This window comes from Salvelinus fontinalis, chromosome 21 (genome assembly GCF_029448725.1).
Source record: "Salvelinus fontinalis isolate EN_2023a chromosome 21, ASM2944872v1, whole genome shotgun sequence".
NCBI classification, from domain to species: Eukaryota; Metazoa; Chordata; class Actinopteri; order Salmoniformes; family Salmonidae; genus Salvelinus; species Salvelinus fontinalis.
In genome coordinates, this window is record NC_074685.1 from 37740379 (window position 1) to 37756143 (window position 15765).

At 43.5% G+C, this 15765-nt stretch overlaps 1 protein-coding gene across 3 annotated transcripts in view; it reads left to right on the plus strand.

Moving 5' to 3' along the window:
- Positions 1-4004: 4004 nt before the first annotated feature.
- LOC129818838 (rab GTPase-activating protein 1) overlaps positions 4005-15765 on the plus strand; it is a 139728-nt gene continuing 127967 nt past the window's right edge. For 2 of the 3 annotated variants that reach the window (XM_055875100.1, XM_055875101.1), the window contains exon 1: positions 4005-4133. The gene's annotated coding sequence lies outside the window, so the exon portion shown is untranslated. The remainder of the gene's footprint in view (positions 4134-15765) is intronic. The other variant, XM_055875103.1, reaches the window with a different exon arrangement.

The window sequence follows — 15765 nt, forward strand, 5'->3', positions numbered from 1 at the left end:
AACAGCAAGCAATGCAGGTGTAGAAGCACGGTGGCTAGGAAAAACTCCCTAGAAAGGCGAAAACCTAGGAAGAAACCTAGAGAGGAACCAGGCTATGAGGGGTGGCCAGTCCTCTTCTGGCTGTGCCGGTGGAGATTATAACAGAACATGGCCAAGATGTTCAAATGTTCATAAATGACCAGCATGGTCAAATAATAATAATCACAGTAGTTGTCGAGGGTGCAACAAGTCAGAACCTCAGGAGTAAATGTCAGTTGGCTTTTAATAGCAGATCATTGAGAGTATCTCTACCGCTCCTGCTGTCTCCAGAGAAATGAAAACAGCAGGTCTGGGACAGGTAGCACGTCCGGTGAACAGGTCAGGGTTCCATAGCCGCAGGCAGAACAGTTGAAACTGGAGCAGCAGCATGGCCAGGTGGACTGGGGACAGCAAGGAGTCATCATGCCAGGTAGTCCTGAGGCATGGTCCTAGGGCTCAGGTCCTCCGAGAGAGAGAAAGAATGAGAGAAAGAGAGAATTAGAGAGAGCATACTTAAATTCACACAGGACACTGGATAAGACAGGAGAAGTACTCCAGATATAACAGACTGACCCTAGCCCCCCGACACATAAACTACTGCAGCATAAATACTGGAGGCTGAGACAGGAGGGGTCAGGAGACACTGTGGCTCCATCCGATGATACCCCCGGACAGGGCCAAACAGGCAGGATATAACCCCACCCACTTTGCCAAAGCACAGCCCCCACACCACTAGAGGGATATCTTCAACCACCAACCTACCATCCTGAGACAAGGCCGAGTATAGCCCACAAAGATCTCCACCACGGCACAACCCAAGGGGGGGCGCCAACCCAAACAGGAAGATCACGTCAGCGACTCAACCCACTCAAGTGACGCACCCCTCCTAGGCATGGAAGAGCACCAGTAAGCCAGTGACTCAGCCCCTGTAATAGGGTTAGAGGCAGAGAATCTCGGTGGAGGGGAACCGGCCAGGCAGAGACAGCAAGGGCGGTTCGTTGCTCCAGAGCCTTTCCGTTCACCTTCACACTCCTGGTCCAGACTACACTCAATCATATGACCTACAGAAGAGATGAGTCTTCAGTAAATACTCACATGGGTAGGCAGACCATTCCATTAAAATGGAGCTCTATAGGAGAAAGCCCTGCCTCCAGCTGTTTGCTTAGAAATTCTAGGGACAATTAGGAGGCCTGCGTCTTGTGACCGTAGCGTACGTGTGGGTATGTACGGGAGGACCGAATCGGAAAGATAGGTAGGAGCAAGCCCATGTAATGCTTTGTAGGTTAGCAGTAAAACCTTGAAATCAGCCCTTGCCTTAACAGGAAGCCAGTGTAGGGAGGCTAGCACTGGAGTAATATGATACATTTTTTTGGTTCTAGTCAGGATTCTAGCAGACATATTTAGCACTAATTTAAGTTTATTTTGTGCTTTATCCGGGTAGCCGGAAAGTAGAGGATTGCAGTAGTCTAACCTAGAAGTAACAAAAGCATGGATTCATTTTTCTGCATCATTTTTGGACAGAAAGTTTCAGATTTTTGCAACGTTACGTAGATGGAAAAAAGCTGTCCTTGAAACAGTCTTGATATGTTCGTCAAAAGAGAGATCAGGGTCCAGAGTAACGCCGAGGTCCTTCATAGTTTTATTTGAGACGACTTTATAACCATTAAGATTAATTGTCAGATTCAACAGCAGATCTCTTTGTTTCTTGGGACCTAGAACAAGCATCTCTGTTTTGTACGAGTTTAAAAGTAGAAAGTTTGCAGCCATCCACTTCCTTATGTCTGAAACACAGGCTTCTAGCGAGGGAAATTTTGGGGCTTCACCATGTTCATTGAAATGTACAGCTGTGTGTCATCCGCATAGCAGTGAAAGTTAACATTATGTTTTCGAATGACATCCCCAAGAGGTAAAATATATAGTGAAAACAATAGTGGTCCAAAAACGGAACCTTGAGGAACACCGAAATGTACAGTTGATTTGTCAGAGGACAAACCATTCACAGAGACAAACTGATATCTTTCCGACAGATAAGATCTAAATCAGGCCAGATCTTGTCCGTGTAGACCAATTTGGGTTTCCAATCTCTCCAAAAGAATGTGGTGATCGATGGTATCAAAGGCAGCACTAAGGTCTAGGAGCACGAGGACAGATGCAGAGCCTTGGTCTGACGCCATTAAAAGGTCATCTACCACCTTCACAAGTGCAGTCTCAGTGCTATGATGGGGTCTAAAACCAGACTGAAGCATTTCGTATACATTGTTTGTCTTCAGGAAGGCAGTGAGTTGCTGCGTAACAGCTTTTTCTAACATTTTTGAGAGGAATGGAAGATTCGATATAGGCCGATAGTTTTTTATATTTTCTGGGTCAAGGTTAGGCTTTTTCAAGAGAGGCTTTATTACTGCCACTTTTAGTGAGTTTGGTACACATCCGGTGGAAAGAGAACCGTTTATTATGTTCAACATAGGAGGGCCAAGCACAGGAAGCAGCTCTTTCAGTAGTTTAGTTGGAATAGGGTCCAGTATGCAGCTTGAAGGTTTAGAGGCCATGATTATTTTCATCATTGTGTCAAGAGATATAGTACTAAAACACTTGAGTGTCTCTCTTGATCCTAGGTCCTGGCAAAGTTGTGCAGACTCAGGACAACTGAGCTTTGGAGGAATACGCAGATTTAAAGAGGAGTCCGTAATTTCCTTTCTAATGATCATGATCTTTTCCTCAAAGAAGTTCATGAATTTATTACTGCTGAAGTGAAAGCCTTCCTCTCTTGGGGAATGCTGCTTTTTAGATAGCTTTGCGAAAGTATCAAAAATAATTTTTGGATTGTTCTTATTTTCCTCAATTAAATTGGAAAAACACAATGATCGAGCAGCAGTGAGGGCTCTTCGATTCTGCACGGTACTGTCTTTTCAAGCTAGTCGGAAGACTTTCAGTTTGGTGTGGCGCCATTTCCGTTCCAATTTTCTGGAAGCTTGCTTCAGAGCTCGGGTATTTTCTGTATACCAGGGAGCTAGTTTCTTATGACAAATATTTTTAGTTCTTAGGGGTGCAACTACATCTAGGGTATTGTTCAAGGTTAAATTGAGTTCCCCAGTTAGGTGGTTAACTAATTTTTGTCCTCTGACGTCCTTGGGTAGGCAGACTCCAGCCACCCAAGTTATAGACTGTTTTCTCTGCTACTGCACGGCAAGCGATACCAATGCACCAAGTCTGGAACCAACAGGACCCTGAACAGCTTAAACCCCCTAAGACTGCTAAATAGTTAGTTAAATAGTTAACTTACTGTTAGTGTTTACTATCTGTCACTTTATTCCTACATATCTACCTCAATTACCTCGTACCCCTGCACATTGACTCAGTATTGGTACCCCTTGTATATAGCCAAGTTATCATTACGCATAACTATTATTACTTGTATTATTATGTGTTTCACTCTATTTTCTTTCTCTCTGCATTGCTGGAATAGGGCCCGTAAGTAAGCATTTCACTGTTGTTTACGAGGCATGTGTTCACATCTGTTGTTTACGAAGCATGTGACTAATACAATGTTATTTTATTTGACTATAATTTTGCCTTCCTGTTTTATACTTATGCAACAATATTTATTATATTCTACTGAACCATTTACTTTATGTTTGTATTATTTTATTATTTTATATGTTGTATTATTTCTTATTGTTGATGCATTGTCGAGAAGAAACCTGCAAGTAAGCATTTCGTTGGACGGTGTATATATACACCATGTGTATCTTGTTCATACAACTAATAAAAACTTGAAACTTGATGACTGAATCCTATGCAGAATATGTTTATCTGTCCCTTATTTGACACTTCATTCGATTTTTATCCGACATTGTCTCTTAATTATCTCATATAGCCTTGTTTTATAATTTTGCAAAGATACACTTTGAAATGTAGTGCTAGTCTGGCTGACAATAACCAGATAGGTCCCAGGGAGTGCTTTTCCTGATACACTCGAAGGAGGTGTGTTGTACTGCGCATGCGCAATGCAGTGGGGTTTGCGTTGTGTTTACAGCCCTAAATGCTGTTGCAGATGTAGCTAGCTAGTGCAATGTTATGATAACCGTCTTTGGAATAACACACAATTGTCGAAACAGGTAAGATATTCGACACTTATATGCATGTCTGTGTTAAATAAATAAGCTGAGTGTCTCCTCTGAACAGTACACTTTTAGCCTGGAGATATTTGAAGTGTTGTTAAATAGCTGGCTACTGTAACTAAGCCAACATTAGCTCAGTGGGCTGCCGAACGTTCAAGGTTTGTGAAATCACTTTGAAGGCCGAGCAGTTTTGCTGACGGTTTTATGTCCAAACTAGACAGTAACGTTAGCTAGCTAGCCAGACATATAGCTAGTGTTCCTCCAACTAATGGTATGGCAAATTAACAATTCTGCATAAACTCAGGGCATCACGAAGTTGGCTGGAGAAAGCAGAGTTATGTAGTTAGCTAGGCTAGCGGGTGTAACGTAACGAGGTAGTGCTTTCGCTGCTTGCTTTTCTATCTAACTACAGTAGCAATCTAACATTAGTGAGCTAGTTAGCTCTACCCGGTCCTAGCCAGCTACCGTTTCTTGTACTCAACCGTGTGTTAACTGGAAATGTATTTATTTACAGAAACAACTACCGCGCTATCGTAACCTTACGTTGGCGTTATTTGCCATTGACGGGGACTGCTAAATTCGCTAGCAAGCGAACAGTAGTTGCTGGGTTCGGTAGTTGTAATATTCCATCATCTGTATTAGCAGATGACTAGTTAGCCAGCTAGTTAGTGGCCCCCTGATGATCTACAGGACACATGACGTCAGGGTAAATTACCACAGCCTATATGTTACTGTTATAACGTTACCCGTAACGTTAGATGACATGTCAGGGACAGCTAGTTGCCCCTGACAGCCAGGTAACGTCAGTTAGCTATGGTAAGACTGACTAGAGAGGACTATGGAATTTAGCAAAAGGGATATGAATTAATCCTCAACATTAACACGTGCCGCATTTCTCTGGTGCCTGTAATTTGAAAGAAGTATGGAACGCCGTTTGGAACGCCATCTTTTTTGACACGCAAAGACCCAATTGGCGTTCCATATTGAAGCCCTTTCTCCCTTGGTGATTATGAGTAGCGGTAGTCATGGTAACGGAGCCCAGGCCAGTTGAAGTTTGTTCACTCACCTGAAATACAGGCAGCAGTCGACAAAACAACTGTACTAGTCACACCCCCCTGAGCCATATTCAAATATTTGCATAAAAAAGTACAGGTGCTCACAGTAAGGGAAAGTTCCCTGGCCTACAGTTATCTGTGATCAGTGTTTGTTGGAGTTGTTGTTGACTGTGTGCAGGTGTTTTGAATTCTGTGCCAGGCTACAGAATTTCTGCAATTTTCCATTGTGCAAATAGCTCACCCCACGTAGCCTTGAATGGTGTGCAACTCCAGGTATAGGCCTTGCTGTTGTTGCATTATGTCAGCCTGGCAGTAGCATCTAGGATGTGTACTATTGACAGCCATGTCCTGGACAGGAGTCAGACAGGATAAGGCTTGCACTTGCCCCATGAGAACTTTCACAAGTGGTGTTTGGAGCTAACCTATTACTAAACAAAATAGTCAGTTGTTCTGGAGGATGTCTCCTATGAGTCATTCCACCTCGAAAAGCACATATAAAGAGGATTTTGTTACCCACCATCTCAGATTGTTCTGAAATTGTTTCTGTAGTTAGAAACAGTTAAGATTAGCCTTCCTGAAGCATGATTTTGTTAAAATATAATTAGATCTCTATGAAATTAAGCCTCTGTACCCAAATTGGCCCTTTTTTTAATTGATAGGATTCATATAATCTTCAATAAATATAGTACCTAACATTGAATTTGGTCTGTCATTCTTCCGAACAATGAGTAAGACATAAGAAATACAATAAAATTATCAATAGCCACCCACGGCAATCCCACCCCAATACAGCAATCCCACCCCAACAACCCGTCTACAGTATCAGTTCTCTATGTCTGACAAGTAGTATAGAGCTGCTGCTTGGAGTATTGCTTCTTCAACCTTTATAATGTACTCCCTGAGAATCTGGTGATGTTTATTTTCCCATGTTCAGAGAAATTAGCCATTGAAGTCGCTTGCATTCTTTACCAGCTGCCGCTGTTCCTGCTACTGCCACCACACCCTTTTATCCATTTTGCTGGTCTCTTGTGTTTATTAAATGGATCACAACATTTTGCAATCAATTAGCTTAATTTCCTAGAAATCAAATTATATTTCAACAAAATAATGTTTCAGGAATGCTAATCGTATCTGTTTTTAACTGCAGAAACAATTTCAGAACAATCTGAGATGGTGGGTGACATGTCTTGCTGAAATGACATGGAATGACCATTATGATACCTGTCTGATGCAAGACACCTGTCATGTTTTCTATGCAGAGGAGACACGTGACTAGTTTGTGGACTATTACTGTATCCCTGAAGTAGCCTAGAAAGACTTTCAGTTAGGGAGTGTCAGTGTGGACATATGTGGTGATTGATTGATGGTAATGTGCAACATTTTTTACAAGGGAAGGCTATACGCCAGCCAAACAATTAGGCTACAACTGTGATTGAGCATGCATTTTTTTCAATCGTCCACGAGGGCTGGGCGATATGGCCAAAATATCATAGTGCAGTATTTTTCACATTTTTGACAGTGTTTAATGGTATTTTAGGTTTTTGAATAATAAAAGTTCTAAAAAGGCTTCATGAGTAGCGCCTGATCCTAGGGTGGCAACACATTCTAAGTGATTTTAATGGGTCTTTCTCCATTCTGATTGTTTATACTGTTCAATCAAAAGCTGGAATATAGTGGGCGCTTTGAATGCAGTGTTGTTTCAATCAAGGAAGTCGTTTTCATTGCAAGTTAAAGCGTAGTGTTAGCTAGCGAATGTTGTGTGATCTGTGCGTTAATATTCTTTGTATCTCAATCTATTTGCATTGCTAGCTATAGCCTACTGTTAGCTAGCTAGCTAACATTGAACCTAGTTGGTTAGCTTTAGCTACCTGCTGACTCATACAACAGAATTTCATACATGGTGGCTAGCAATGACAATCAGTTTGTATTGCTAGTAGTATGGGTTGGGGTTGTGATTCATTGTTTAGATATGTAGCTAGCTAGCTAGTTAGTTAGTTGTCTAAACAAAATATTCCACTTCGCTAGACGATTGCATGACCCATCAACTTAGCCAGTGTGTCTGGGGGTGATTACGGCCATCTATTGTATTTCATGAATGTGTACATGTCTAGACAGTAGTGACCCATCCACTTAGCTAGATGTGACTGGGAGGTGGTTTCAGCATTTCTTTCACATGACCCATCAATTTAGACAAGTGTGTCTGGGTAAGCATCATCTAATAATTATAAATAAGTTTTTATCTGTATACTTTCTATTTTTGATATTGCTACTATGCACATGCAAGTAACCATTTCACTGTACCGTTTACACCTTCTGTATTCTATGCATGTGACAAATAAATGTTGATTTTAATTTACTGTATAGTGTGTGTTTACCAGAGACGGTATTGCGAAGAACAACATGACCTGCACCAAAGTCAGATTAGAATATAGGCCAAGGACTAGATAAAGTGTTTGTTTTTTATGCTACATAAAACCGAATCGAGGTGGTAGGTCACATATACATACTTTGCATTCAGAAAGTATTCAGACCCTTTGACTCCCCGGGCGCCGAAGACGTGGATGTCGATTAAGGCAGCCCCCCGTACCTCTCTGATTCAGTGGTGCGGACGACACATTTCAGTTGAAGGCATTCAGTTGTACAACTGACTAGGTATCCCCCCTTTCCCTTTCCCAATTTTTTTTTCTCTCATCATTCTACACATAATACCCCATAATGACAAAGCGAAAACAGGTTTTAAGAAATGTTTGCCAATGTATTAAAAATATAAAACAGAAATACCTTATTTACTTAAGTATTCAGACCCTTTGCTATGAGACTCGAAATTGAGCTCAGATGCATCCTGTTACCACTGATCATCCTTGAGATGTTTCTACAACTTGATTGGAGTCCACCTCTGGTAAATTCAATTGACTGGACGTGATTTGGAAAGGTACACGCCTGTCTATATAAGGTCCCACAGTTGACGGTGCATGTCAGAACAAAAATCAAGCCATGAGGTCAAAGGAATTGTCCGTTGAGCTCCGAGACAGGATTCTGTCGAGGCACAGATCTGGGGAAGGGTACCAAAACATTTCTGCAGCATTGCATGTCCCCAAGAACACAGTGGCCTCCATAATTCCTAAATGGAAGAAGTTTGGAACCATCAAGACTCTTCCTAGATAGAGCTGGCCTCCTGGCCAAACTGAGCAATCGTGGGAGAAGGGCCTTGGTCAGAGAGGAGACCAAGAACCCAACGGTTACTCTGACAGAGCTCCAGAGTTTCTCTGTGGAGATGGGAGAACCTTCCAGAAGGACAACCATCTCTGCAGCACTCCACCAATTGGCCTTTATGGTAGAGTGGCCAGACGGAAGCCACTCCTCAGTAAAAGGCACATGACAGCCCGCTTGGAGTTTGCCAAAAGGCACCTAAAAGACTCTCAGACCATGAGAAACAAGATTGTCTGGTCTGATGAAACCAAGATTGAACTCTTTGGCCTGAATGCCAAGCGTCACATCTGGAGGAAACCTGGCACCATCCCTACGGTGAAGCATGGTGGTGGCAGAATCATGCTGTGGGGATGTTTTTCAGCGGCAGGGACTGGGAGACTAGTCAGGATCGAGGGAAATATGAATGAAGCAAAGTACAGACAAATTCTTGAAAACTTGCTCCAAAGTGGTCAGGACCTCAGACTGGGGCGAAGGTTCACCTTCCAACAGGACAACGACCCTAAGCACACAGCCAAGACAGCCCAGGAGTGGCTACGGGACAATTCTCTGAATGTCCTTGAGTGGCCCAGTCAGAGCCCCGGACTTGAACCTGATCGAACATCTCTGGAGAGACCTGAAAATAGCTGTGCAGCGACACTCCCCATCCAACCTGACAGAGCTTGAGAGGATCTGCAGAGAAGAATGGGAGAAAGTCCCAAAATACAGGTGTGCCAAGCTTGTAGCGTAATACCCAATTAGACTCAAGGTTATAATCGCTGCCAAAGGTGCTTCAACAAAGTACTGAGTGAGGGGTCTGAATACTTATGTGAAAATTGTTAGATTTTTTTTTCATTTTTAATAAGTTCTCAAATATATAAACCTGTTTTTGCTTTGTCATTATGGGGTATTGTGTGTCGATTGAGGTACAAAAATAATTGTATACATTTTAGAATAAGTCTGTAATGTAACAAAATGTGGAAAAAGTCAAGGGGTCTAAATATTTTCGAATCGCATCATGCAGTTACAGTTCATATAAGGAAATCAGTCAATTGAAATAAATAAGTTAGGCCCTAATCTATGGATTTCACATGACTGGGCAAGGGCACGACGTTGGAGGTGGTTTATGGTAGAAAATGAACATTCAATTCTCCAACAACAGCTCTGGTGGACATTCCTACACTCAGCATGCCAATTGCACGCTCCTTCAAAATTTGAGAGGAATAGTCTTTTTGTGCCTATGGAAACAATTCCAGGGTCTTTTTATTTCAGCATATGAAACATGGGGCAAACACTACATGTTGCGTTTTCATAATTTGGTTCAGCGTAGTAAAAGGGCAGGATACCGTATATCTTCCACATAATACTGTTTTAGTAGGTTACGATAGGAAACCTTGTAAGATCTCTTCAAGAATATCCATGAACCACCCCGAGCCACTGTAAGCTTGTGGCTGTGACTGAGTGCCTTCGTCTGAATCAGATGGTTATCACCAACCGCACAATGTGATTCAGTGACTGTCGCCGTTTCTCTCTTTCCTTTCTCGTCTCTCTTTCTCTCTCCTCTCTTGTGTATCGCCACTCGTGATTCGACTGTCCCAAGCTCAACTCTGTAACCCCCCCCCCCTCTGTCTCTGCCTTTTGAAATCACTGCAGCGAATTTGGTTGAAGCTAGACTATGTGTTGCAAGCCTGAGTAATCACACTCACTGTCTTCCTCTACCCTTGTGAGGTGAGATGAGATGCACTGAGAGAAGAGGAGAGCTCAGCTGGCCTGGCTTGGCCTGGCAGGCCTTAAAGCAGCCAGTTTGGCTGCAGAGGAAGTGAGAGTGAAAGAGGGAGAGAGTCAACTCCTCGATCACACCGGCATTGCATTTTGGTACACCAGAAAGAAGTACATTAATTCCCGATGGAGCGCCAGGTTTGCCTTGCAGAGGCAGTTGCAGTGCGTTCTGTGTGGTGCGTACGTTGAATTTATCGAACGTATGCGTCAGACTGTGTGCGTAGACAGCTTGACAGAAATGCTAGCATGTTGAACTTTTGTTGCACAAACATCCAGATGATGCTGCGTACTATTTTGCAACATGACACTATCGCTGCGATCAAGGCTTAAGAGTCCCCCTGCAGTGCCAGGACTGAGGACATAGCTGAACACCACTGAAAGGCTGTGGCAGCTGAGTAACGAGTCGAACCCAAATATCCAACCTCGTCTGGCAGTTGTATCGAGTAAACACTAGCCTAACTCATCTAATAGTCTGACTGATGACCGTTGTATGAGAGGCTTTATTAACAGCCCAGCCAACTGTAGAAGATTGGCTACATTAGCCTTACCACATTTTTGTCAAGATGTGGAACATCTCGAAATGTCAAGATGGTCTTTCTGAAGTGATATATTGGTGGTGTTGTCATGGTGACACCTAGCTGACATGACAGCTAGCTAGGCAGGACAGAAGATCGGGTCATAGCGTTAGCTCAGCAGTCATAGCGTTAGTTCAGCAGTCAGACTTAGCATCACCCCCATTTGCTTTCTTCCTATACATGCGTTAGAGAGAGATGGAGGGGAGAGAAAGGGAGGGAGGGAGGGGGGAAACATCAGAAGCTTGTATTTCAGTCTTTCTTGTTTGTTGTTCTGGTTGCCATTTAGCTGTAATGTCCTGAGGCAGTGAGCGAGAGAGGGGTAGCGAGAGAGAGGGGTAACGAGAGAGCGAGAGAGATGGGTAACGAGAGAGCGAGAGAGATGGGTAACGAGAGAGCGAGAGAGATGGGTAACGAGAGAGCGAGAGAGATGGGTAACGAGAGAGCGAGAGAGAGGGGTAACGAGAGAGTGAGAGAGAGGGGTAACGAGAGAGAGAGGGAGCTGCACAAAGAGGGGGATATATACAGAGGGAGAGAGCTGCAGAGGGAGGGAGAGAGCTGCAGAGGGAGGGAGAGAGCTGCAGAGGGAGGGAGAGAGCTGCAGAGGGAGGGAGAGAGCTGCAGAGGGAGGGAGAGAGCTGCAGAGGGAGGGAGAGAGAGCTGCAGAGGGAGGGAGCTCCCATCAGAATCTTGGGCAAGTTGTCCTTTTCCAAAAGAATCGTTGCTCGGTTGTAGATTGTCGTCTTCAACTTTGGAATTAACAGTAAACATTAGCCATGTGGCAAAGACGTGCCCAACTCACTATAACGCAGCACTAATAAATATCCAAAAATCGCTATAAACTGATATAACTCGGTTTAAAATAACAACATTATGATGTCTTTAATACCTATATCGAATAAAAACAGAGCCGGATATATCTAAGGGCTATAACGGGAGCTTTCTAGAATGACATCCAGAGGTCCTTTTTGCGTCATGGCGAAGAGAAGAAAGGAAGGACCCCACGTTGCCAGCCCATTTATAAGCTCTCAGATCTGCCTAGCAACACCATTTCAATTCTCACTATTCGCTGACATCCAGGGGAAGGCGTATGCAGTGCATCTCAACCAATAGAAGGCAGGCAAATTAATAAAGGGACCTCAGAACAGCCTGCAGATTTCAGCATTCTCACATCCTCATAGGAAAATTGCTCCAACTCCAGTTCTGTTTTACTCACAGATATAATTCAAATGGTTTTAGAAACTAGAGAGTGTTTTAATATGCAATATGCATATTGTACGAGCAAGAATTGAGTACGAGGCAGTTTAATTTGGGAACGAAATTATTACAAAGTGCAAACAGCACCCCCTATTGAGTACTCTAGAGCTATATTGCCATTATTGGGCCCTGGCAGTAAATAATAATTTTAAAAAGCAGATGTCAGAAACACAAATATAAATTCACCCTGAACAACACCATAATTGAACAGACTAAAAATGACCATATCTGCATCGGTAAACTTTAATTTTTATTTTATTTATTTTATTTATTTAACCTTTATTTAACCAGGTAGGCAAATTGAGAACACGTTCTCATTTACAATTGCGACCTGGCCAAGATAAAGCAAAGCAGTTCGACACATACAACAACACATAGTTACACATGGAGTAAAAACAAACATATAGTCAATAATACAGTGAAAAAGATAAAAAAATAAGTCTATATACAATGTGAGCAAGTGAGGTGAGATAAGGGAGGTGAAGGCAAACAGATATATGTATAAATAAATAAAAATATAAAAAGGCCATGGAGGCGAAGTGAGTACAACACAGCAAGTAAAATAAAAACTAAAAAAAACACTGGAATGGTTGGTTTGCATTGGAAGAAAGTGCAAAGTAGAGACAGAAATAATGGGGTGCAAAGGAGCAAAATAAATTAATAAATACAGTAGGTAAAGAGGTAGTTGTTTGGGCTAAATTGTAGATGGGTTATGTACAGGTGCAGTAATCTATGAGCTGCTCTGACAGCTGGTGCTTAAAGCTAGTGAGGGAGATAGGTGTTTCCAGTTTCAGAGATTTTTGTAGTTCGTTCCAGTCATTGGCAGCAGAGAACTGGAAGGAGAGGCGTCCAAAGGAAGAATTGGTTTTGGGGGTGACTAGAGAGATATACCTGCTGGAGCGCGTGCTACGGGTAGGTGCTGCTATGGTGACCAGCGAGCTGAGATAAGGGGGGACTTTACCTAGCAGGGTCTTGTAGATGACCTGGAACCAATGGGTTTGGCGACGAGTATGAAGCGAGGGCCAGCCAACGAGAGTGTACAGGTCGCAGTGGTGGGTAGTATATGGGGCTTTGGTGACAAAACGGATGGCACTGTGATAGACTGCATCCAATTTATTGAGTAGGGTTTTGGAGGCTATTTTGTAAATGACATCACCGAAGTCGAGGATTGGTAGGATGGTCAGTTTTACAAGGGTATGTTTGGCAGCATGAGTAAAGGATGCTTTGTTGCGGAATAGGAAGCCAATTCTAGATTTGACTTTGGATTGGAGATGTTTGATGTGGGTCTGGAAGGAGAGTTTACAGTCTAACCAGACACCTAGGTATTTGTAGTTGTCCACATATTCTAAGTCAGAGCCGTCCAAAGTAGTGATGTTGGACAGGCGGGCAGGAGCAGGCAGCGATCGGTTGAAGAGCATGCATTTGGTTTTACTTGTATTTAAGAGCAGTTGGAGGCCACGGAAGGAGAGTTGTATGGCATTGAAGCTCGCCTGGAGGGTTGTTAACACAGTGTCAAAAGAAGGGCCAGAAGTATACAGAATAGTGTCGTCTGCGTAGAGGTGGATCAGAGAATCACCAGCAGCAAGAGCGACATCATTGATGTAAACAGAGAAGAGAGTCGGTCCAAGAATTGAACCCTGTGGCACCCCCATAGAGACTGCCAGAGGCCCGGACAACAGACCCTCCGATTTGACACACTGAACTCTATCAGAGAAGTAGTTGGTGAACCAGGCGAGGCAATCATTAGAGAAACCAAGGCTGTCGAGTCTGCCAATGAGGATGTGGTGATTGACAGAGTCAAAAGCCTTGGCCAGGTCAATGAATACGGCTGCACAGTATTGTTTCCTATCGATGGCGGTTACGATATCGTTTATGACCTTGAGCATGGCTGAGGTGCACCCATGACCAGCTCTGAAACCAGATTGCATAGCGGAGAAGGTGTGGTGTGATTCGAAATGGTCGGTAATCTGTTTGTTGACTTGGCTTTCGAAGACCTTAGAAAGGCAGGGTAGGATAGATATAGGTCTGTAGCAGTTAGGGTCAAGGGTGTCCCCCCCTTTGAAGAGGGGGATAACCGCAGCTGCTTTCCAATCTTTGGGGATCTCAGACGACACGAAAGAGAGGTTGAAGAGGCTAGTAATAGGGGTGGCAACAATTTCAGCAGATAGTTTTAGAAAGAAAGGGTCCAGATTATCTAGCCCGGCTGATTTGTAAGGGTCCAGATTTTGCAGCTCATTAAGAACATCAGCTGACTGTATTTGGGAGAAAGAGAAATGGGGAAGGCTTGGGCGAGTAGCAGAGGGGAGGGCAGTGCTGTTGTCCCGGGTAGGGGTAGCCAGGTGGAAAGCATGGCCAGCCGTAGAAAAATGCTTATTGAAATTCTCAATTATAGTGGATTTGTCGGTGGTGACAGTGTTTCCTATCTTCAGGGCGGTTGGAAGCTGGGAGGAGGTGTTCTTATTCTCCATGGACTTTACGGTGTCCCAGAACTTTTTTGAATTTGTGTTGCAGGAAGCAAATTTCTGCTTGAAAAAGCTAGCCTTGGCTGTTCTAACTGCCTGTGTATATTGGTTTCTGGCTTCCCTGAAAAGTTGCATATCACGGGGGCTGTTCGATGCTAATGCAGAACGCCATAGGATGTTTTTCTGTTGGTTAAGGGCAGTCAGGTCAGGAGAGAACCAAGGGCTATATCTGTTCCTGGTTCTAAATTTCTTGAATGGGGCATGCTTATTCAAGATGGTGAGGAAGGCATTTTTAAAAAATGACCAGGCATCCTCTACTGACGGGATGAGATCAATATCCTTCCAGGATACCCCGGCCAGGTCAATTAGGAAGGCCTGCTCGCTGAAGTGTTTCAGGGAGCGTTTGACAGTGATGAGTGGAGGTCGTTTGACCGCTGACCCATTACGGATGCAGGCAATGAGGCAGTGATCGCTGAGATCTTGGTTAAAAACAGCAGAGGTGTATTTGGAGGGCAAGTTTGTTAGGATGATATCTATGAGGGTACCCGTGTTTACGGAATTGGGGTGGTACCTGGTAGGTTCATTAATAATTTGTGTGAGATTGAGGGCATCAAGCTTAGATTGTAGGGTGGCTGGGGTGTTGAGCATGTTCAAATTTAGGTCGCCTAGCAGCACGAGCTCTGAAGATAGATGGGGGGCAATCAGTTCACATATAGTGTCCAGAGCACAGCTGGGGGCAGAGGGTGGTCTATAGCAGGCGGCAACGGTGAGAGACTTGTTTTTAGAGAGGTGGATTTTTAAAAGTAGAAGTTCAAATTGTTTGGGAACAGACCTGGATAGTATAACAGAACTCTGCAGGCAGTCTTTGCAGTAGATTGCAACACCGCCCCCTTTGGCCGTTCTATCTTGTCTGAAAATATTGTAATTGGGGATAAAAATGTCTGAATTTTTGGTGGTCTTTCTAAGCCAGGATTCAGACACGGCTAATACATCCGGGTTGGTAGAGTGTGCTAAAGCAGTGAACAAAACAAACTTAGGGAGGAGGCTCCTAATGTTAACATGCATGAAGCCAAGGCTATTACGGTTACAGAAGTCATCAAAAGAGAGCGCCTGGGGAATAGGAGTGGAGCCAGGTACTGCAGGGCCTGGATTCACCTCTACATCACCAGAGGAACAGAGGAGAAGTAGGATAATAGTACGGCTAAAAGCTATGAGAATTGGTCGCCTAGAGCTACCAGAGCAGAGAGTAAAAGGAAGTTTCTGGGGGCGATAAAATAGTTTAAAGGAATAATGTACAGACAAAGGTATGGTAGGATGT